The sequence below is a fragment of the Vombatus ursinus genome, unplaced genomic scaffold, assembly GCF_900497805.2.
Source record: "Vombatus ursinus unplaced genomic scaffold, bare-nosed wombat genome assembly UNPS02010394.1, whole genome shotgun sequence".
Taxonomy (NCBI): Eukaryota; Metazoa; Chordata; class Mammalia; order Diprotodontia; family Vombatidae; genus Vombatus; species Vombatus ursinus.
The window spans coordinates 9666160-9686946 of record NW_020950172.1 but is presented as its reverse complement, the minus strand read 5'-3'; the positions used below and the strand labels follow the sequence as shown (position 1 = coordinate 9686946).

At 53.8% G+C, this 20787-nt stretch overlaps 1 protein-coding gene across 1 annotated transcript in view; it reads right to left on the bottom strand.

Moving 5' to 3' along the window:
* Window positions 1-9866, bottom strand: part of TCF20 (transcription factor 20) — a 54294-nt gene extending 44428 nt beyond the window's left edge. Inside the window, exon 1 of the mRNA XM_027854373.1 lies at window positions 9822-9866. The gene's annotated coding sequence lies outside the window, so the exon portion shown is untranslated. The remainder of the gene's footprint in view (window positions 1-9821) is intronic.
* Between the last annotated feature and the right edge of the window lie 10921 nt (window positions 9867-20787).

Genomic DNA, 20787 nt, shown 5'->3' with positions numbered 1-20787 from the left:
GTTTGATGAAAGTCTTATTTTCCAAGATCTCAAAGAAGTCGAATGAAATGTATAAGAGCCATTCCACAATGGCTTATCCTTGGACCAAATGGTCCAAGAATAAGAACAGGTGGTTTGTGAAGGAAGAAATCCAAACTATCCACTTATCAAGAGAAATACAAATTAAAGAAACCTGAGGTTCTACCCTACTCCCAGACTGGTGAAGATAAATGGATGGATGGGCAGATGGATAGAGAGATGGAAGGAAAGAAAAGGACAAATGCTGGCACATTAAAGCACTGTTGGTAAAGCTGTGAATTGATTCAGCTGGTCTGAAAACCACACTGTGCACACCCTTTGACCCAATGATACCACTATTAGACCCATACCCCTAAAGAGATGAACAAAACAAGAGGGAGAAACCATCAAATGGAGAAAGGCTGAATTAAATGATGGCACGTAAATGTAATGGAATACTATTGTAGTGCCAGAATTTATGAAAAGGAGGGCTTCTGAGAAACCTGGAAGATTTGTATGAATTGATGCAGAGTGAAGTGAGCAGAACCAGCCTAACAATTTATACAGTGCCAGCACATTGTAAAGACAAACAACTGTGAAAGACTGCAGACCTCTGATAATGTCATGACCCACCACATTTCCAGAGGAGTCCTGAAAGAAAGGTGATGGACTCAAGATGGATGAGAAGACATGGCTCATGTGGGCATTTGTTTTGCTTGAACATGTAGATCTGCTACAAAGGTTTTCTTCCCCCCTCCCCCTATGGGGGACAGAGGGAAGAAAAATAAATGCTTGTTAGTAAAAAAAACAAAAACAACAAAAAAAAACTTTTAAAAAAGCCAGTGCAGGATTTGGAATCAGGAATCTTGGGTTCACCTCCTAGCTCTTCCAATGACTTGGGCAAATCACTTCATGGCTATGGCCTTGCATAGCTTTCATCTACAGAATCTACAGAATGAGGGGTCCAAACTAAACTGCCTCAGAGGTTCCTTCCATGTCCAAAGTTAGGACCTCATGATCCCCTAAGCTAGAAAAACATTGGAAGATTTGTATGAAATGACGGCAAGCAAAGATAAAGAACCGGGAAGACAATACACATAATGACTTGAGTCCTACAGAGGGGAAAAAGAAACCCAAAGGAATGTCACACAACGACAAAGACTAAGCTTGGCCCTGGAAAAGACGCGAGGGAACTCCTCCCTCAGTCCTTTTCCTGCCCGGCACAGCAGGTCACAGGTGAGGGGGGATGCCCAGCACTGACGGACATGAGCAATGGACTGGTCTGCTCCCCATCCTCTTCCACGTTTTTTACAGCCTGTTACAAGCCCCTGCTCATAAAGCAGGGGAAGAGGGAGGAGGGCTCTGTCTGGAAATGAATGCAACATAAGAACAAAAGGCAGAATTTAGAATAGTGTAACATTTAAAAAAAAATGTTTTTAATGGAAAAAGCCAAAAGAAATTTGAGAAAAAAAAGTAAACAATCCAAAAACACTTATTAGTTCCTACCAAGGCATTCCGTTCTACCTAGGGAAAGAGGAAGATTAAAAACAAACAGACCAAGAAACAAAAATAGTACTTGCTCTCCAGAGCAGGGTTAGGAGAGTTACCTCATTAAGATCAAACAAGGTAAGGTGTGATAGGGATGGAAGCCTAAGAGGTGGAAAGTGCCATCTCCCCCTCAACATGAAGGATCTGTGATTTCCCTGGTACGGAGGACACTGCCTGAGCCTTCTGGGGGTTATTTATTTGCTCAGGAACACGCCAGCTAACTGTGCCTGGATCAGAGGCAGGTCTTGACCTCAACCCAGCTGACTCCAAGGGCAGCTGTCTCTGAAATAAAGACATTTTCTCCCATCGATCTCCAAAAATGAAGACCACGGAAACCACATGTACCACCACCACGTCACACATCAAAGTCTGATTTCGAGCAAACACAGGTCTAACTCCAGAAGTTACTCAGTTCAGTGCCTTACTCAGTCCTTGCAAGAATCAGGTTTCTTCCATAAAGGGCACAGCAAAAATCCTACCAATTCAATCAAATGTTTCAAATTGTTCCTTTGTTTTGGTGCTTAAAGCTAATTTTAATTTTTAAATTTAGGAACTCTAGAAAGTGAGCGTTGCTATGAGAACTTTCTCTCGCCCACACTGCACATACTGTATATCCTGAAGGGCTTTAAACAGCCTCACTCGTAATCAAAAATACTACCTACTCTATGGGCAAAATGGGCAAGTCAAACGTTGCCATGAGAACCTTGTCTTCCACAGCTTCCATTTTAAATGTACAACTTGCATATATTCTTCTCCCAAATGTTTTAAAAAAAAAAAACCCACAACATTTTGGGAGGAGAAGAGGAAAATGAGATCTACTAATGCCACCCTGTTCCCAGAAACACCAAGCACATGCAAAGCACGCAATTTACTAGTGATACATGTGCTTAGAGCCTGACGCCCTTGAAGGCTGGCAGCCCAGGCGGTCTCATCACCGAGGTACAGAGAAGCCAAGGGCTCCGACAGGTCCAGACATCTGGGATCATCGGGCCCCTCCCAGGGCCTAGGCCAGGGCTCGGCACACAAGATATGCTGAAGGAATGCTGGCTGAGATCTGGAGCAGCAAGCTCCTTTCTCCATACATGAGGAGAATGGGATCAAGAGAGGTGACTTTTCCAAAGTCACACAGAAGTAAAAAGTAGAAGAATCAAAAACTCAAAGCCAGGGTTCTTTTCTCGGCCGCTGGGTGGAACAGTAGGTAAAACTAGACTCAGGAAGACCTGAGTTCAAGTCTTGGCCCAGACATGGCAAGTCGCTTACCTTCCGGGTCTGCCTCAGTTTCCTCATCTATAAAATGAGGATAATATCCCCTCTCTCCCAGGGTGTCAAGTGGATCTAGTGAGACTTGCCCTGGGTCCTAATGCTACGCTAGAAGCAGGTCCATCTCTGCCCTGCACACAAACATCTCTGAAGCCAACACAGGGCTCCAAGTACATAGTCAAGAAAGGACTGATGTCCAGAAACATGTCTTTTTAAGCAAATCTACACAGATGGATGGTTATCACCCTTGGGTAACATCAGTCCAACAAGGAGAATAAAACCAGTGAAATAAGATGGACTGTTAAACCCTTTGGGCCAATGTAAGAACAAGAAATTTTCTATCAGTTTGAGATAGCTCCATAGAGCTGTTTGAAAGAAAGAAAAGAGAATCCGAGAGGTTAAGACTAAGGTATGCTAACCAAGCTGCCAGCTCAGGTACCTCTCACCCAGCCTCTGGGCCAGCCCTGACCTAAGCCTTTGCTCTGGGGGATGGGCAATGCAGCAAATTTACTTGACCTTGGGCAAGTCACAGCTGGGGAGGTGGGGGGGGGGTGTCAAGAGAATTTGGACAAAATCAACTCTGACCTTCCTCCTAACTCAAGAGTGTGACTGAATCAATCAAAGGCTGTCAGAGCTATAAAGGACCTCAAAAGATCACCTACAAGAGGCTGGGGCAGGAAGAAGATGGCAAAGACTGTCCAGTCCTAGGGTTCTGAACCTTGTTTGTAACCTGGTCTCCTTGGGGCAGTCGGTCTGGCAAACCCATGCAACCCCAAAGGATTACAAAGAGAAATCAATCCCACTATTAATAAAGATGTACTTTTTTTCTCATCCAAGTTGACAGACATGACCCCCTCAAGTCTATTCAGGGCCCAGGTTAAGAATGTCTGACCTAGTCCAATCCCCTCACTTTCAGGATACAACCTGCTTAATCAACATGCCCTGGGCTAAAAAAGTCAGTGGTAGAACTGAGACTACAACCCAAGTCCCTCTGGAGCCTGGTTCCTATGTCTTCCGAAAGCCCAAGGTTGTGCCCTCTCCCCCGTCCGCTCAGGCATCCTGAAGGCAGCAGAACGTTCCTCCTCTAAAGAGCAAGCAAAGGACTATGGAAATCAGAAAAAAAATTATTCAGATCAGATGTTAATATTATTTAAAAGTGAGCAAGTCACCATGCTTTATCAAGAGCCTGCGTCAGTCAAAGGGGGTCACCTTCCTGCATGGGGCCCATTACATACCAGCAGGACCTGACTGACCCCTGCCTCTAGACAGTGGGCCCCGCTTTCTGATGGCCCACGATCCATTTTCAAATCTCCCCATTCAACAAGCTCTCGAGATGAATACTTCCCTACAAATTTAAGATTCCAAATTTCTTCCCCCAAGAAGTATCCAAAGCACTTAAGAGAACTTTAAAAGGAAGCTATCATTTGTAAGAAAAGCCGCCCTAGCCGGCAGGTGGATGTGAGATCCCCAACCCAAACTTGGTAGCAGCCTTAACTGGGTCACCAGAGCCTACCCAGGCTCTAGATAAAGTGCCCCCACTTCCAGAGGCCTTCAAGTCAGAAGAAAGGCACTGAGGCAGGAATCATTTCACTAGAGATTTCTTGGCTTCTGGGGCAACAGCTATGCTGAAAGAAAAGGAAACTGTCCAACCTCCTAGAACATTACAGCTGGAAGAGACTCTCACTGTAGAAATGATGGAACAGAAGAAGGTTAAGTGATTTGCCCCAAGTTACAGTACTCGTCAGTAACAGAGCTGGGGACAAAGGCACCCCCCCATCAATGTGGCACCCTTCCCACGAATACAAATGAACTTCAACTAATTACCTTAGAAGAGTTTTAAAAACACACACACGGTTTCTGGACACTCTGCAATCTTTTACACCCAGCCATAAAAGTGTTGGTCCAATTGTAAATATCTCTCCAGGACTGCCGATATAGCCAAGCACAGACGGCTTAAACAACCAGAAATAACCCAGAAAAACCACCATGGACACCACTTCACAATTCAGATGTGGAGCCAGGGAGGGCCACTGCAAAGGACAATCAAGCCACACAGGCCAAGGGATTCTTCCCTAGGAAGGCCTCTGCTCTCATCCAAGTGTCCAGAGGAGCGGCCCAATGGGGAAGCCTGGCCAAGTGCTGTACCAAGTGCAGAAGCAGGTGCTACAGCAGGTAATGATCATTCAGTCCAACCAACCAACACAACGAGCCTTCATTAAAGGCCTACTACATACCAGGTTCCACGTTACAAACACAAGAAAAAGGATCAAGAGCCTCCTGAAGGAAGACAGAAAGCAATGGATGGGGTGGGGGACGAGACTCCCAAAGCCTCGGAGGGGGCTCCGAATCCCAAACAGCACCACAGGGAGAAAGCTACAGCAGGCTTGGGGGAGGGGCGGCCCACGGGACTGAGTAATGAGTCACCAGCCAGGAGGATTGGCATTGAAAGCCCCTCACAATCCGGCTCCAGCTGAACAGAGGACAGCCTGCATTTTATCCTCCACGAAAGCTGAAGCCAAGCAAGGTTCTCAGGCAGTCAAGAGACATGGCCAGATGTGTGCTTTGGGATCAGTTGGACTGAAGAGGCCAGAGGCAAGAACACCAATCAGAGGCCCGTGATAACGTCCAAGCAGGAGGTGATGAGGGTCTGAACTAGCACAGCTGTTGTGGGAGGGGACTGGGTACGAGAGAGAAGAGGAAAGGCTGCCACCGGGCGGCTTGCTTTGCCTGTCTCCTCAGACTGTAAGCTCCTGGAGGCCAGGGGTGGTCTTTTGCCTCTTTTTGTCTCTCCAGCTCTTGGCAGTGCCCGGCACACAGTAGGCACCGAATAAATGTTTACTGACTGGGTGATGGTGCAGATTGGCATCATTCTCGCAATCTGACCTATCTTTGGGCTCTTCCCCCACGGCCCACCCCAGGATGCTGTCCCTTTCTCTTCTCTTCTCTTCTCTCTCTTCACTGATGCTGAATTCCTGCCCTACAACCCCAGCTGCCTTCAGGGCCTCATCGTCACTAAAACAGAACGCGGTCTTCCCCTGAAGGCTGCTGCCCGACCAGCTCACCCTCTTTTTTCTGCCATCCCTCCGGTTCTCAGGGCTCCGCTGCTGTCCTGACTCTGCCAATCCCTCGCCAAGGCCTGTCAATTCCACCTTCTCACCCCTGGCAGCAGTCCTAACACAGCTCATTAGTGCAGGTCTGTGTGGCTGCAACGCCCCCAGCTTCTGCCCTTCTCCAATCCATTCTCCACGTGGCAGCTGCCCAGTGGGCCTTCCTGCTCTGACCACATCCCTCTCCCACTCAAAAAAGCAACAGTGGCTCCCAACTACCTCTAGGATCAAATGCAAACTCTCGGGGAGCTCACAGCCCTTTCTGGTCTGCTTCCAGGCAGATTCTATTACCTCCTCAGTAAGACAAACTACTTTACTTGAGTTCAGAACCCCCAAATTCCAGCCCCCAGCTCCCCCCCTCGCCCTCCACACTCACATCTCTCGAGACCCCAAGTGTCATCTCCTGTAGGAGACCTTTCCTGACCTCTCCCCCTACCACAACTTTGTACATGTTCTGTCCTTGGGGAGCACATGGGATGGAAACTCCCTGAAGGCTGAAAACCTCAGTGCCTGATCGGGAGGAGGGACTGCAGGAATGCTGGCTGGCTGCTGAGTGGAGATGCCCTCACAGAAATACAGGAGAGCGGAGGATGGGGTGCTTTTAGAATGTCTACCAGAGCTGATGAAGGAGGGAAGAGTATTCCCTTTTACAGATGGGGATAACCCAGCCACAATGTGCCTGCAGGCAGATTCTGAGCCCCAGTGTCCCTGCACTCTGCAAAGTACCATGATTACTCCACCGTACTGCCTTCTTGTGTCAGACAAACCCTAGAGCTGGTGGTCATACATCAGCGCTTTCAATCCCAAACATCAGATGCATCAACCTCCATGTGTGTTTCAGTAATGGCAATCTATCCAGAGCTGCCCATCTGTTTGCCGGTCTGATTTGTTCTATTTTGAAAGGTGATCCTCATGCTGTGACATTAGCTGCGTGTCCAATAGGTGACCAACACTTAATTCTGAGGTTGCTCTGAAAAGCGTGTACCCCCAATCTCCCTCCACCCTAAAAGCAAAGCCTCAGGTGCTTACAAGCTTTCAAAAACTAAACAGTGAAACTAATTGGTTTCCTTCAGGTACCTCCCAGAGTATGCCTCAGGCCCCCTTGAAAGGGATAAATCAGATGCACCGAACACTAAAGCACCCTTGGGCGAGTAATCCCACCAACTTAACACTCCACAAGAGAAGCTGGAGAAGACGTAACCAAGCTTCTGTGAAAGCTCTCTCTCCCAGAAGACTGTCCCCCTCTTCTTTCCAGGGGCAGGGATGGGTGCATCACACTGCAGATACTGCCCATGGGATGATGGCTCCCCCAAACCCCTTTTATTCTTGGTTCTAAGGGATGGCTTCGTAGAGGGGAAACAACCAAGGAAGCTATAATGGGAGACAGCGCCTTAGTTTTAAAAACTCAACCTCCAAAACTTCTCTCACACCAGTCTCTAAGACTGAGAGAGGGACCTTAAGCACCTCAGTCGGCTCCATTCCCAAGCAGGCCAACTGCAATCCATCAAATCCCATCGCAATTTCACCTCCCAAAAGTCAGGGCAGCAAGTACATATGGAAAACAGAAGGCTCTCCCCACTGGGCCCGGCCCAGAACAGCCAAACCCTCACAAGCCCTTTCTGAAATCTAAGGCAGGAACACTTGGATGCAGGCAATCGATCACAAGAATTCAGGATGGAAAAGGACCCCTATTCCCTAGGGCCATCTCCACCAGCTGCCAGGGGAAAAAAGAGCTGAGACGCCAGTAGCTCCAGGTTACTCCAATGCTGACTTATTGCCCAAGCTGGCTAGTGTAAAAGTAGAAACGTAGACAGACAGACAGACAGACAGACAGACAGACAGACAGACACACACACACACACACACACACACACACAGTATAAGTTAGGGGAAAGAACCCTAAACTGTTGCAGCTGAAAGGGTCTTTACTGGTAAGGAGAAGGAGCAGAGCCTGATTTACTCAAGACATAGTGTTTTACTGGTTTTTAAATCCTGCCTGAAACACTAACTGGAGTCACTTCACTTCCATCTGCCTCAATTTCCTGGGCTGTAAAATGGGATAATAATAATAGAACCTCCTTGCCTTTGTTGTAAGACTCAAATGAGATAACTGTAAATCGATTAGCACCATGCCTGGCACATAGTAGGTGCTACAGAAATGTCAGCTGCTATTAGGACCACACGATCTTTAGTCCCAACAGCAACCTTAGGTAGCACTGAATACTATCCCCATCTTACAAATGAGGAAAAACGTGGGCTATATCTGCCTCTACCAGACTCCCAACACGAAGCCAAAAGGGCCAATGATCACTCAAGAACATTCACGTACTCCCCCCCTTGGAATCAAATCTTCCAGACAGAAGCTTCCTGGGAATTGAGGCCAACCTCACCAGCCTGGACTCAGAAGACCCAGCAGGGCAGAGAGCCACCGAATGTGGAGTCAGAAGACCCACTGGCAGCCTTGCTCCTCCCCGCTCACTCGGCCTCATCTATAAATGAGGGGTCTAGACTAGATGAGCTTGGAGGTCATCGAGTGTGTGATCTCATGACCCCCTGTTCCCTCTGTGGCTTTCTCCAGTCTGTCCTTCCAAGGTACCAATGGGAGTTCCTCAATGGCATCCACCGCGGCTCTTTAATCTGCCCCCACAGAAACCCCTCTGGGCCTGTGGACACCTGAACCCCTCCCCCCACCCAGCGCTCTCCTACTCACTCTCTCCTAGCTCTTGAGTTTTGACTGTCACTGTCCTCCTTGGAAGGAAAAAAACCAGAGGCAAAAAGGAGTGAAACTGTCCTGTGGCCTTCCCTGATCCTTGCCCTGTGACCTTGGCAAAGTCATTCCAATGTTCTGATCCTTAGCTCTCCTATGGAGAGGGGGCTTAAGAATACCCCGTGGCAGAGGCATCGAATAAAGACGGGATCATGTGAACACATGCAATCAAATGGGAACACACACGGATGTGTATGTACACATGCCACAGAGGCTGCTAGTGCGGGACTCAGTTGGGGGGGGGGTTTCTATCTGGGCCTATCCTTTCAATTTACAGGTGAGCAAAGTCCATCACACACTTATCGGTGACGGAACTCCTGGAGAGTCCTCCGACGGCGATCCGGCCGGGGCGTCGCTTGCCCACCCAGCCTCAGGGGTCTCCCCAAACACCCCTCACACAAGCGCCCCCCTCCTCGGGCCCGGGTTATTTCTCCCAGCAGACCCTCCCCCGCCCCAAACGGCCGCTGTCCGCTGGCGTCCCGCCGCCCCACTGTGCTCAGTGCCGCACCTCCGTCCCGTCCGCGCACAGGCGGCTCCCTCGCCACGCTGCGCTCCCCAGGGCCTGGCACACAGTAGGTGCTCGCGGACCGGGCCGACCTGTCAGCGGATCCCAAGCGGCCGGCCGCTGTCCGGCGAGAAGCGCTTTGCGAACGTGACCTTGAAGCGCTACGGGAGCGGGATAAACAAACGGCGGGCCGGGGGCTGCGGCCCCTCCCTCCCGGGAGGCCCCCGGGCCCCCCAAAGCAGCCACGTGCTCCGCGAGTACACACGGCCCCCTCCCCCGGGGAGGGGCTCGCGGCGGCCCAACCCAGGAAGTGAGCGGCCCGGCCCGGTCCACATGGTTCGGGCCGCCCCCGGCGCCGCGGGGGGGGCAGGGGGCAGGGGGCGGGGGGCGGAGGAGGGCGAGGGAGCGGAGCGGGACCGGGGGCAGCGCGCACCGCCGGGCCGGGCCGGGCCGGGCCGGGCCGGGCCGGGCGGGGCGGGGCGGGGCCGCGGTTACCTGGGCGCACGCTCGGGGCTCGAGGCCGCGCCTCCAGAGGCCGGCCCGGCCTCCCCCCGACCCCCGTCCGTCCCCGTCCCCGTCCCCCCTCCCCCGGCGGGCGCTCGCGCTCGCTCCCTCCCCCCCCCGCTCGCTCACTCACCCGCTGCCCCTCACAGGCTCGCTCGCGGCTCGCTCCCCGCTCGCAGGCTGGCAGGCTCGGGCCGGGCTCCCCCTCCCCGGGTCGGGGCTCAGCGCGGGGCCCCCCGGCCGCAGGGGCAGGGGCTCAGGCCGCCGAGCTCGTCGGCCCCGGCGCGGCTCCGCTCGGGGTTGCTTCTCTCCATTCTCCCAAACACACAGGAAATAACAGAGGGTCACGTGACGCCGCCCCGCCAATCAGGGGCCGCCCGGGCAGCGGCGCGCGGGCGCGCGGGAGGCGGGGAGGGGGGAGCGTGAAGGAAGGGAGGGGGGAAGATGGGAGGGGGAGGAGGAGGGAGATGGGAGGGGAGGAGGGAGATGGGGGAGGGGAGATGGGGAGGAGGGAGGAAGGAAGAGAGAGGGGAGCGGGGAGATAAGAGGAAGGAAGGGAGGAGGAGGGGCGGGGGGGAGGGGAAGTGGGGGAAACAGGGCGGCCAGGGGCCAGCAGGGGCGGGGGCAAGACCCCCACGGCGGGGGAGAAGGCCCCCTCTCCCCAGGCACCTGAGCAGACCAGGAGGGAGGAAGGCCGGCGCCCCGTCTCCCCCCAAGACCTCCTGCTGCTCCCCGGTGCCAGGCCTGGGAGGGGGCACCCCGCCTGAAGAGGTCTAGCACAGGGTCTAGGGCTGGCCCAGAGAGGGGAAGGGGCTTCCCCAAAGCCACACAGCTCCCCCCCCCCACCCTTCCGGCTGCATCAACCTTGTGTAAACCAGACACATTCCCTGGAACCTTCCTGTAACAAAGGCGGGGATAATGCAACAACCCAGGACTTAAAACCTGTCCCAAGGTCTTGGCCACAGCCCCACGGGCCGGCCCCCTGCAGATCTGGGGGCTGGGCACCCCGATCCAGGCCTGCTTCGGGGCCTGGCCACTGCACTTCCTCCTCCAGGCCTCAGTTTCCTCCCCTGTAAAGATGGTTCATGACGAGGAGCAAGATGGTCTCTTTCAAGCACGTGGCAGCCGATCCCATAAATAGGAGCTGATAACAAATCTGTGCTCATGGGCCAGATCATGGCAACGCAGGCTTAGTCCTGAAAGGGCCCCTGGAGGTCCTCTGAGTCAAGTAACTTGGGGGAAGGAGTGCTGAACTTGCTTTGTTTTTTTTAATTTTGATAACTACTTCAATAGAATGGGCTGTCTGCACATACTTAAAAACACGATTCTGAGGAGGGTCCTGCTGTCCTGGGGGTCCTGCCAAGTAACTGGGCCAAGATCCCTCCGGCAAGAAGGGACCCCTCCCAAGACCCTTCTCACAGTCCCAAGATTGGAGGCTCCAGCTCAGCTGACATTTTAGCTGCATGTCCTCGGGTGGTAGTAGCACCTGCTGTCCCTGGCCTCAATTTCCCCATCAGTAAAATGTAAACTGAGGGGGTTCAGCTACCACTGCATCTCCAATGATGCGAGGTCCCTAGATGAGAAGAAACACATTCCTCCTTTTCTGATGATTTTTTAAAAATAAAAAAATTCCATGAAACGATTGTTGGGGTGAAAATATTAAAAATTCTCTCTCTCTCTCTGCAAGGGGGAGGGGCTGATAGGGAAGGGAGGGGAGAAGGTTTCTAGGGACTGGACTCCCCCTCCCTTCCTCCACAAAAGAGACCCACACACTCCAGATGCCTCAGAGCTTCCAGGGAGAGCTGGCTCACCATCCCTCCCCACCCCCAGGCCCCCTGCCCAAAGGGATTCAGGAGGCAGGTTAGGCCTTGGGGGTGGGGGGGGGTGGGATTCTGAGCCTGGGGGAATTAGAGATCAGAGGAAGGAATGTACAGACCCACCTAGTGGATTCCCCAGGAATGCTGGGAGAGCTTGGCTGTGCAGGGAATCCTATCCCAAGCTCCTCTCCCTCTCCCCAAAGCAAAGGATAGAAGAGTTGGCTGGGGCATCAGCTCCGGGAGGGAATTTCACTTGCAGATTCCCAAGCACCCAAGCCAGCCAGCCCCAGGAAAGGAGAAGCCCTTTGAGGTTTTCAGAGCCAGCAGAAGGGCCTCGAAGGGGAGGGCCTCATGAGCTGTGTGCAACCCTGAGCCCATCATGTCCTCTCTCTGGGCCTCAGTTTCCCCAGCTGTCAAGTGAGGATGATCTTATAGGACCTACCCAAATGAGAGGCTGCAGAACAGAGGTTTAGGAAAAGGCAGTGGTTTGCCCATAGCCCTGGGAGCTAGGAAGTTTTAAGGATCCAGGATCTGAACCTGGGTCTCCTGACTTCAGGTCCAACACTTTGCATCTCAACTCAATGATTTATTGTGTATGGAGGAAAATGGGAGTGGAGTAACATACATTAGGGTTAAATGTAGAGTTTTTGACCAGACATGGATCATGGCAATATGAGTAAATATAAGGTCCCTGGGGGCAAAGACTATTTCACCTACAATTCTATGCTCTTTGTCTTTGTTTTAAAAAATCCAGCAGTGCCCAGTACAACGTCCTGAACAGGCCATCTCAGATACTCCAAGGAGAATGTTCACCTTTAACCCCTCCCTGCCTCAACTTTCCAGCTTCCCTTTGCAAAGACAGCCTGGTTTTCCTTGATCTGTACCCCTAATGTGCTTAGCAAGGTGGCAGGCACATAGGACACACTCCAATGCTTCGAGTCTCTCTGGTTATTCCTCATTGGAGGAGGGAGGCCTCCCCAGGCCAGGCAGCTCTAGTCTTCCCACACACATGCCACCGAGGGTTCGCCCAACCTGATGGGCATCCCTTTCTTTCCCTCGTCACCTCAAGGATGCTGATGGAAGGCATCGTTGACATCATCTACCTGCACAGAAGAAAACAATGCAGAAGCATTTCCTAAATGCTCAGTATACACTGAGGGTAGTAGCTTGGGGGCGCCACAGTGCATAGAGCGCCAGGCCTGGAATCAGGAACACTCATCTTTCTGAGTTCAAATCCAGCCTCGGACTAGCTCAACTAGCTGTGTGGCCCTGGACAATTCATTTAACCCTGACTGCCTCAGTTTCCTCATCTGTAAAATGAGCTGGACAAGGAAATGGCAAACTACTGCAGTATCTCTGCCAAGAAAACCCCAAATGGGGTCACAGATGTAACCGAAGGAAAAAAAAATGACTGAACAAAAGCATGCACTGAAGCCTGGTTTAGAACAGAGGAGCTGGGAGGGGCCCAACCCCCTCCTTTTACAGATGAGGCCAGTGACTTGCCCAGGGTCACACAGCTGGTACATGTCTGAGCCAGGCATGAGTCAAGGTGTCCTCACCAGCATTCCATCCCCTAAAGCCCGCCCCGAACACAAACGCGGGTAACCCAAGGCTGCTCTACGCTGGCTTCCCGGCACAATGAATGTTTGCTAAATTGCATCGGACCAAGGCTGGCCTCCGTTTTACAACCCAGCGCGTTTCAAAGGTGGAAAATTAGACTCCACACGTGTGTTTAGTGCTTGAAGGAGGCAGCATGGAGTCTTATCCTGATTTTACAGATGAGGAAAAGGAGGAAGAGGCAGAGACTTGCCAGCCAGGCTGTGTCCGAGAACCAGGGCTAGGGCTTTCCTGGACTGTGAGGTCACGTGAGTCAATCAGCCTCTGGACCGCGCCAGAGGAGGGTCAGGTGAGGCAGGTGAGACTCCCCCAGGGTGCCCGACAGCGGCCCTCCAGCACAGGAAGGGACGTCCCAGGCAGGAGAGATCGGCCTCACTCTGCTGGGCCGCACACAGCACAACCAGCAGGGATAGTGAGAAGTGAGGCTCCTGGTCAGGAAAACTTCCTGAGGACTGGGGGGGTGGGAGGCGGCAAGAGGAATGGGCTGCCCCTGCAGGAGGGGCTCTCCAGGAGGGCCCGCTGAGCCTGGTGCTGCCTGGAGGTGCCACCGGCCTTTTAGTAAAATAGGGCTCCCTTTCCAGGGCGCGGGACCCTGCCCACACAACCCATCTCTCCTTTCTTACAAATGCCTCTGCCCTCTTCTGGGAGCCCGGGCAAATTGGGGATTAGACATGGAGATTTTTTGTACCTTCAGGTCACTGCCTCTACTCCCAGCTGTCAGTGCTGATGGATGGCCCGCCCTGGCCTTGCTTGAGGGATGTGCTGTGGGTGATGGCTACCATTGTCTCACAGCAGCCTGGGGTCTCTGTCTCTCTCCACCCCCTTTCTTTCTCTCTCTTCCTCTCCCTCCTTCTGTCTCTCTCTCTCTCCCTCTTTTTCTCTTTCTCTCTCCCTCCTTGTCTCTTTCTCCCTCTCTCCCCTCCCCTTCTCTCCTTTTCTCTCCCTCCCCCTCTGTCTCTCCCTCTCCTTCTTTCTCTCTCTCTCCTTCCCTTCTCTCTCTCCCTCCTTCTCTTTCTCTCTCTCTCTCTCCCCCTCCCTCTCTTCTCCCTCCCATCTCTCTCTCCCACCTACCCGTCCCACTGCTCCCCTTCCATCCTCACCTTTCCCATTTAGGGAAAATGCTGGCAGAACACACCTGTCAACGCTCTCTCTGTCTGTCCTCTGCTCCAGGGGTGGGCCTTTGCCCATCCCTACCAATAAAGCCTCTAGGACAAGGGCTTCTTAATTTTTTGTTTGTCATGGACACCCCCCTCCCCAGCTCTCTGGTAAAGCCCTTCTCAGAATCATGGTTTTAAACGCAAAAATTAAAAGACTAAGGAGTTCTAAGGAGAGAAATTGTGGCCCCTTCAAAGTTATCAGGGACCCTCAAGATCCCCGGGAGCCCCACCCCATGCCAGCCACTTCAGTGCTGGCAGCCTCACAGGACTAAAGGCTAAAGGGCATCAGCTCGTCCAACCCCCTCATTACAAAGAGGAAGAAGGCTCGCCTGAGGGCATATCACAAAGGCAGAGCTCCAAGAGACAACCCCTCATTTTGCAGATGAGGAAACCGAGGCCCAGAGAGGTAAGTGATCTGACCGAGGTTACACAGTGGCCCAGGTAACAACAGAGCCCAACTGAGGCTTGATCAGACGCTGCCTGATGTGGAAGAAAGAACAAAGACCTGGAAGGCACGGGTTCTAATCCTGACTGTGATACTGAGCCAGAGCAAATGAACCCTGTGAGTCTCAGTTTCCTGCTTTGTCATGAGGGGTCAGTCTCAGAGCACCAGGGCAGCAGGACTGCCTGGTGTGCCTAAGGGAAGGGCAGAAGTAGTGGGGGCAAGCTGGCCTCGGGCCCCTCCGCGGCTGCCCCATCCCTGCCTCTCATCGGCACAAACATCTCCCAAGTCGCTCTGGCCACCCCTGGGGGGGAGAGGAGCTGTCACCAAGAAGCAAGGGGGTGCTCTGCTACTTCTGTGAGAACCCAGAATCTGACGCAGGCCCCTGGCCAGGAGGGAGAGAACCAGAGACATCAGAGCAAAAGCCTGATGGGGAGAGAGGCTGGGCCTGCCCTGCCTGCTGACCCCGCCCTCTGTCCAAGGCCCAAGACCTTCCCCAGCGTGGAGACAGGGGATGAGGCTGCCTTGCGGGAGACTTGGGCAATGTGAAAGCTGGGAGAGCCCTTGGAACATGGAATGGCAGAGGTGGGAGGGAGCTCAGAACAGGGAGTGTCAGAGCTGAGAGGGGCCTTTGAACAAGGGATGTCAGAGCTGGGGGAGAGAACACAGAAGCTCAGAGCTGGGAGGGAGCTTAGAACAGAACTAGGTGAGGCCTTGGAACAGGGAATGTCAGAGCTGGGAGGAGACTTAGAACAGGGGATGTCAGAGCTGGGAGGGCCCTTGGAACAGGGGATGTCAGAGCTGAGAGGGATGATGATGATGACGATGATGATGATAGAGCAGATATGACACTGGACACCTAGTAGTGGGTGTTTATTACCTGTTTACTGACGGAGTGATCGGCAGTAATAAAAGCTCACACCCGGCACTTCCCAGTGTAACACCACCTAACAACGTCCCTGAAAGGTAAACGTGCCCTGCCACCTCCAGTGTGACAGATGAGGAGTGTCAGACCAAGAGAGGTGCAGAAGCTTTTCCAAGTGCACACATCTAGTACATGTCCAGGGCTGGATGCAAAGCTCAGAGCCCAGAGCTTGAGAGCCAGGAGGGGCCTCCAGGCTAGGCCCAGAAAGGGAAGGCGTTGCCGTGGGGGTGGCAGGGCTAGGCCAGGCCCCCCCCCCCCCCGCTCTGCCGCCCTGCCCACCACGCGCACTGCCTCCCTTGAAATCGACAACCTCATAACCAGGCTTTCCCTTCATATGGTGCTTTGCAGTATTCACCAAGCACTCTGACAGTCCCCAGGCTGTTTCAGCCTTACCAGTGCCCCGACACAATCAGGAGGACGGGTGTGTTGTGGGAAGGGGCCAAGAGTTGGCACCAGAAGACCCAGACCCAGGCCTTGCGAAAGTCATTTTCCCTCTCTCTGCCTCAGTTTTCCCTCTGTAAAATGAGAGGGCTGGGCTAGGTGGTCCCAGAGGCCCCTTAAGGCTTCACTTCTCCTGGAAGCTCCTGCCCATTTTACAGATGGGCAAACCCAGGCCCGAAGGTGAAAGGCCTTGGCTTCACTCTGCCGTCCATCACCGGCCATGCTCACTCCTGAAACAGGACACGCTGACCTCAAGGAAGGAAGGAGGGGCAAGCCCTGGGAACTTCCTGAGGGGTGGCGTGTGGCAGCAGTGGGGTGGGGGGATTCTTAGACTAAGAAGTCTGCATTCTGTTTCTCTGGCCTATCCCAACGCGCAGCCGAGCTGGGCTCTGGGCCTCAGATCACACAATCAGAACTACCCCTCCTGCCCATTTTACAGAGGAAGAAAGTGAGACCCAGAGGAGCAAGGTGACTTTTGGACAACACGTGGGATTGTTGGCCTAGAGCAGGAGAGGACCTTAGATGTCCTCTAGGCTGCACCTTCACTTTACAGATGGGGAAACTGAGGCTCAGAGGGGTCAAGGGATTTGTCCGAGGTAGGAAACCAGGATTTGAATCCCCACTCTCTGACACCCTCCCAGACGGGAGCCGTTCAATATACTTCGTCAAAAGCAGCAGCCAGCATGAAGGTTCTTAAGATGAGTCCTTCCCACGGCATCCTCCTCTGGCAAGCCCAGGGGGATTTCAGTCACAGCTCAGTAGCAAACGCCAGCTCATGACTGCAGCTAACGCTTCTCAGGCCGCCCCCCCCAAGGTGGGATTCTGGTGCTTCTTCCTCCCCGGAACAATCTTCACTCAAAGAAGGGGCTCCGGGGTCCCCTTGTGGCTTTCAAGGACCTGACTTAAAACTGGGAGACAGAAAGAGACGGTTTTGAATGCCACTTCGGACACTCGGCAGCTGGGCTTCAGCTCCCTGTCTGTAAGATGGGAAGGTTGGACCAGAGGCCTCTGAAATCTCTTCCACCTTCCAAAGATCCTCGGGTCACTCACTTCTTCTCCCTGGGCCTCAGTTTCCCCATCTGTAAAGTGAGAGGGTCAGACCTGAGGGCCCTGGGCGTCCCCTACGGCTGCCTCCCAGACCCCTCCTCCAATTCAATGCTCTTCTGGTTCTGTCCCCTGGGTCCAGGTGCAAAGAGGCCGCTCCCCCTTCCCAGCCAGCTCCTCATTCACTGAGGGATCCTGGAGTCTCTCTCACACCCCAGTGCCTTCCCCCAGGCTTCGCACGGCCTGGTCACCAGCCTGGCCCCTCTCTCGAGGATTCCGCCTCGTCCAAGCCCAGACAGAGGAGGAAAAGGGCCCCCCAGGTCACCCAGCGAGGGACGTCCTCACGCCGAGAGTCAAAGCCGGCTCCTGTGACCCGTCCGTCCACATTCCCTCGGTCAGTCCCCTGCTCTCCAGACCGGAGCGATTACTGGACCAGACCCAAGTGGTGAATAACAAAACCCAGCCCGAGCCGCCCGGGAGCCCTCCTAAGGGTTAAGCCTTTTGTTTCAGGCCAGCCCGGCTGGCCGCTGAGTCCTCCCAAGTCCTCACCCGCTGGCCTCCATTCCTCTTCCCGGCCCCATCTGGATGGCCGGACCTTGACACAGGCCAGCAGAGGGAGTGACCGCACAGAAGCCTGCACTGCCCTTTCGTACTGCGGGACTTCCTTCCTTCCCTGTAAAGTCACAGACTCTGAGAGCTGGAAAGAGTCCCAAGAGGCTGAGATGTAGTCCAGCCTGTGCAAAAGCAATAGTAACAGTGATAACCCAGCCTAGAACTGACCAGAGATGAGTCCTGACAGAGGGGGCCGGGCAGAGAAGGGGGACGATGGTGCCTGCCTGCCTGCCTGCGCCCCTGAGCCACCTGCATGGAGGAGGGGGAATCCCACCCACAAGCCGGACTCCCAGAACGGGCGCCCCCCTCACTAGCAGGAGTCTTGGCCGACCTCTCCGGCTCTCCCACGGCCCTGCTTCTGTCCTCTGGGGCCCGGTGGCTCTTTCTCTCCGGGGCCTGAAGACCCTTATCGCGTTGTCCCCCCTCCCTCCAGCCCCCAGGCTTCCCGTCCCCACTTCCTTTCGAGTCGTGACCTTGAGGCCCCCCCCACCATCTAAATCACCCTCCAAATCCTCAGAGCCCTGGCCAGACCGGGGAACCCGCACTGTTTCCAACCTGATCTGACCCACTGTCCTCTCCTGACTCCTGAAGGCCGTGCCTACAACGAGGCAGCCGAAGATTCCACCGGCTTTTCCGGCTGCCCAGTACACCGCGGACTCATGATGAAGCCAACAAGCATGTATTAATCACTAACTGTATACTGGGAACTCTGCTAAGCGCTAGGGTAGGAACACAAGCAAAACCCATGTCAGCGCCTGCCCTCAAGGGGCTTACATTCTGACAGAGGAAAAACCACACAGCAAACGGGCCTGAAAAGGGGCTACAGACTACCTCCAAGGGGAGGTACCCTAAGACACCCCGGAAGTCCCATAATCCTTAGCGCCTGGTCCCTGAAGGAGGGCACAGCAGAGGCAGACTGAGGCCCAACGGAGGGAGGTGTAGAGGCTACAGGATCATAATGGGGGGGTTGACAGAGCACTGGACCTGGGGGTCAGAAGGACCTGGGTTCAAATCTCACCTCTGACACTTACTAGCTGTGTGGTCCACCCCGGGCTTCAGTTTTACCCCAGTAAGATGAAGCGTCGGGCATTGAGTGGCAGCTCCAAATCGGTTACTCCCTGAGCCTCCCAGGCTGCCAACATGGTGACTCTGTGATTTCCCGGGAGGTTCTCCCCTCTGACTCAGCCCCATGAAACCCAAGAAGTTCCTGGTCCCTCAGAGCCCTTGGGGCCTGGAGGATGCCTGGGCCCAGCCCCCAACTCCACGCAGAAGTGGACCTCCCCTGGGCCCAGGCAACATCAGTGCATGCAGCAGTCAGGGGACCCAGGGTCAAATCTTGGAGCGTGACCTTGGGCTAATCACCTCCCCCTTCAGGCCCAAGTTTCTTTGGTGACAAGAGAAAGCTGGATTTCATGCTTCCAGCTCTCACATTCTATGGAACCTGTGGCAAGATCCTGTGCCTCAGTTTCCTCATCTGTAAAATGAGGGTGTGGGGGTGGATGGCCTTTAAAGGTGCCTTTGGGGTCTAAATCTAGTATCCCTGAGGTGAGCTCTGGCCCCCCACAGATTTCCTGGGGCAGGTTTTGTGGAGTACTGAATCTGGGGGGAGGAACCAAAGGACCCCAGGGAATTCAATCCACCCTCAGCCTAGCAGGCTTTGCCTGGGGCTGAGCTGCCTCCTTTCCCCACCCTGGGCCTCAGTCTCTCCCTCTGCTCCATCTGTCGCTCGCCATCATTTGGAGGAAAACTCTTCAGCAGTCTGAAATCACAGGAAGACCAGTGGGCATGGGAGCTGCCTTAATGATCCCGGCCCCCAGGACTGAGAGGGGCACGTGCGTGTGTGTGTGTGTGTGTGTGTGTGTGTGTGTATGTAAATGTGTTGTGTGGATGTGGGTTAATATGCATGGGTGTGCAAATGTTTGTTATGTGTGTGCATGAATGTGTGGATGTGGGTTAATATGTGTGTGTGAACCCATGTTATCTGTGTGCGAAAATGTGTGTTAATATGTGTGTTGTGTATGTATTGTGTGTAACAGTTATGTAAATGTGTGCTAATGTGTGTATTATGTGTCAGTGTTAATGTGTGTGTGCTAATGTGTATGTATGTTGCGTATGACAGTGTTAATATGTGTGTATTATGTGTGTGTATAGAGTGTTGTATGAATGTGTGTTGTGTGGGTGTGGGTTAATATGCATGGGTGTGTTAGTATGTGGTATGTGTGTGTTGTGTATGTATATGCTATGTGTAATGTGTGTAAATATATGTGAATGTGTGCTAATGTGTTAATGTATATATATATTGTATATGAGTGTTAATGTGTGTATTATGTGTGTGTGTATAGAGAGTGTGTGTGTGTGTGTGTGTGTGTGTGTGTCTAGAACTGGCAGGGACCCCAAACTCACCCAGAAGCTGCCTCCGGGGCCTGCCTCCTTTCCCCTCCAAGGCACCCAAGAGACTCTTGGGGAGAGCAGAAGCTGAGCCCAGGGATTTTCTGGGTCTCTGTAGGAAGAGGAAGGGCTGCCCTTTCCTCCAGCACCCGGAGGGCACGGCCCCAGCTCCCAGTGCTGGCTCTAACCACTGCTCTGCTCTCCAGGGCAGAAGGAGCCAGGGGCCAGGGAGGGGAGGGGGCAGCCTCCCGAGCCAATGAGCGGCCGTCCCCGGCCTGGCAGCCGCCACCTTGTTGGCAGTCACCAGACCCACTCGCCGGACTCTGGGGGCAGGAGTCCCCCCTCCCCGCCGGGCGGCTGCGAGCCACACTCCAGGAAAGTGCCACACGAGAGGGAGCCAGAAAGGAGCGACGTGAATGAGTAAGGAGCAGGGTTTCCTGAGCTTGGAGCCTCTCCACGGAGGGGTCGGCCAGATGGGGATTCCGGGGTGAGGGAAGAAGGCGGGAGCCGCCAGAGGATGTAAACACTCAGAGCAGGAGGGGGGTAGAAGGTACGCTGCGGAGCCAGAGCGGCTGAGGGGGGGCGCCTCCCCTCTGGCCAGGCTGGACAAGTTCAAGGTGCCGGAGCTTGTTTTCCAAAGAGACTTTGGCTGCCTA